The sequence below is a fragment of the Mesitornis unicolor genome, unplaced genomic scaffold, assembly GCF_000695765.1.
Source record: "Mesitornis unicolor isolate BGI_N332 unplaced genomic scaffold, ASM69576v1 scaffold25394, whole genome shotgun sequence".
In the NCBI taxonomy this organism is placed as follows: Eukaryota; Metazoa; Chordata; class Aves; order Mesitornithiformes; family Mesitornithidae; genus Mesitornis; species Mesitornis unicolor.
Genome location: NW_010182449.1, coordinates 1 through 3,289, shown reverse-complemented (window position 1 = coordinate 3,289; position 3,289 = coordinate 1).

Genomic DNA, 3,289 nt, shown 5'->3' with positions numbered 1-3,289 from the left:
AGGGGGGGGCGGGGGGGGGCCCCCAGGGCGCCAGCCAGCGGCAGGGCTGGCTTGGCCGTGTGGGAGGTGGCGAGGAGTTGCGACCCAGCGGGCTACCACCCCTCTCTGTCTCCCGGTGCCGGCGCCGGTTTCCTGGAGCTGTCACCATTTCTCCACCCCCTGGTGACTTTCTCTTCGGGGAGTGGTTTCGGCGGAGGGAGGGCGGGAGGCCGGGCCGCCCCCTTCGACTTCTCCCGACGCCGCCGGAGCGGGCTGGAGGTGGCCGTCGGCGGCCCAAAAGTGTTGTCCTCTCGCAGCCCCAAACCCTCAGCCATCCCCGCCTCTGGATCCCACACTTCAAGGAGGGGCCCTCCGCAGTGTAAGAGGCGCAAAGGCCTGGAGCAATTCCCGGTGGGTTTTGGCGTTCCAGCTACTTTCTGGGAAGTGGTGAGAGACCCGACAAGGTGTCTGGTGATACTTTATGAGTGTCTGGCAACCAACGTTTGCAACCAGAAGGCTTCAAAACTTTCAGTTTCAGAAACTTTCAAAAGTTTCATTTGCAGACTGAGCAAGCTGCCAGCAGCTTGTAACCTGTTGCTCTGTGCCTGCAGCACTAGAAAATTTATTGGACGTTTTCAGAAGAGTAGAGCTAATTTTAAAATATTTTAAACATGTATTTTGAGGTGGCAGTTAACCACTTTGTTTACCTATTCTGTTGTACTCAGTGTGCCAAGATGAATCTCTCACCCTGTCTCTTCAGTCCTCAGCCTCTGTTCTGCACGTTAGTAGGGTATAGGTGTGGAAACTAGACACCAGCTGAGGGGCTACCAGAAGAAAACAGCCAATTGCCTCATTCAATGGAGATGGTCTACTGAAAAAGAGAAAACAGCTTTAGGAAAACAAAAAGCATAGAAAAATGAAATTTGTTAATGCAGAGAACTGCAATTCCAATTCTGATCCAACCACCTAAGTCAAAGAACTTTATGAACACATGTTAAGAGGATTGCTATTGAGAATACGGGGATAAGACTTCATGGGGGCCAGAATGATGTACATTAAGGATAATATCATGAGTGTCTTCTGAATTCCAGTTTGAAGACACCTTTCCTCATCAGGTTGTCAAGTAATAAGTGAACTTGGCACCAAGGGCCCTGATACTGTCATTCTAGAAGCTCAATTGTGAAGTTAGTCATTACATAGTTTACCATTAAAAGACCTTTGCACTTCCCACTGTGCTGACACTACAGAAATCCACAGCAGGTTATCTTTTCTATAAACTCTCCAGAATAATGGTGGGAGGAGAGAAAGACACAGTGGGAAAGCACAGAATTAATCTAATTTTAGTCTGCTGTCAGCATGTCAGCAGCCTTTATCTTGCCTTCTTTGCATAAGAATGCTTTACATTTCTGTGAAGCAAGTTTAAAAAATAGTGGACTAACTTATGCCAGTTGAAAGGTCTTATCTTGGCTTTGCTATTAGCTTGGGCCATAATGTGTCCAAAATAAAATGGACATGTGAAAGTGACTCTTACATACTAATACTGGTAATTTCTTGTGAGAGATCTCATAGTTTAAGAAGACTCCCAGTGAGATAAAATGAAATTTTAAAGACACGTGGCAGTTCCTTATTGTATTTCCAATCTCTTCTTTGACATGAGAAGCTAGCAAACAAAACAAAACACAAATTAGTCTTGCAGACTAATCTAGTTTGGAGAAGAAACTGGCATAAGAATCTTTCACACAATTCAGTTTGTTAATAACACTGTACTACTTCCTGCTTCCTTGAACAGCAGAGCAATAAATTTTTAAAAAAGCAGCACCAAATGTCTTTCAAATTAGCACTTGCAAAAGCCCTCTTATAAAGATGTTTCTGAGGGTGATACTGCTGTGTTTATTAAGGCTGCAGCTGAAATGAGATGTATTTCAAGCTGTGACCCCAAGTGAGGAAAATTGTCTTTTGTGGTATGGCGGATAAGGAGTGAGAGGTAGGCTGGTTTTGCCACTGAATAAAAAACAGTAGAGGAAGTAGAGCTGAGAAGCAGGGCGAGCAGGGAGCAAACCCTGCCGAGGTAAGTTCATTTGCTCCTGTGAACAGAAGAGTGAAAACAACTTTCCCTAGCAATAGCTACTGCTCCATGTAACTTGCCTCTGCCCTCGCAGCAGTAGCTAACCCAATTTTCCAAGATAGCTGGGTCGCACTGTATGCTGTTCTTTTCAGCATGAAACCCTAGGTATCTGTGTGCCTCACTTAGGTCACATCAGGCTACACACAACTTTCAGCTTCAAATCCTGAGCTCTTTTGCTGGCTGCTACCCAGACACACTGACACTGCTGTCCAAGGTAACATCCAGCAGAGCTCACTGCTCCTGGGAGTCTGATTCTGCTTAAACCCTGGTTTTCCATTAAAAATCTCAGGGATTTCCCTCAGCTGCTTTACACAAAGGCAAGATTTAATCCAGCCAGTATTTATGTCTGAGAACAAACCAAAAACCACTGACAGTTTCTTCCTTTAGCGCCTTTAGGGGAAAATGTCAATAACAAACACTGTTAATGATAAATTTATTGCCATAAGTGGGTTCCAAACACTCTGAAGTTGTATAATTTCACTGTTACAAGAACTAGCAGTCTCTCCTGCTTTTTCCAGCTGTCATGTGGGAGAACATGGGAGCCCCTGAAGAGGGCTGGTGGAAGAATGGTTAACACCTTTTCCTTCTCTCAGAGTTTTTTTGGTTACTGGTTTGCAACAGTCACACATGCTTACTCTAGATATGGACATGGTCAAGACGAGATCTTGGCCAGCTGTGAAAAACTGAGTTATTCTTTCAAGATACTGTAAGAGGATTACACTGAAATATGCTTAGTTTCACTGGGATATGCTGGGCTAGGCACTATATCTCCTTGCATATAAATGTAATGCTCTGTTGTAACTGTTACATACTAATTAACTTAAAGAGTGAATTAAATAATTTGCTCTTTTTTTCAAAGTTGTTGAGGGTCTGGAAAGAGAGATTTAGCTTCTTACAAATTACTCAATGTTTTGTTTGAACAACATTTTAAAATAAACCTTCGCTTTAGAAACTCCTTGAAATCATCATACCTGTATTAACACTTCTATGTTAAAGTACATAATCACTGCACTTTGATCTACTGCTATTACAAAAAAGTCTATGTTATCATTCTGTAGCTTTTCAGATTGTCTTCTAAATTGTTGTCTTCCAGGCAATTATAGAAATGAGACTTACGTTGAGTCCTGAGGCTAAACAACTTCAGGACTAGAAGAATAATCACAGAATCACAGAATCACAGAATAT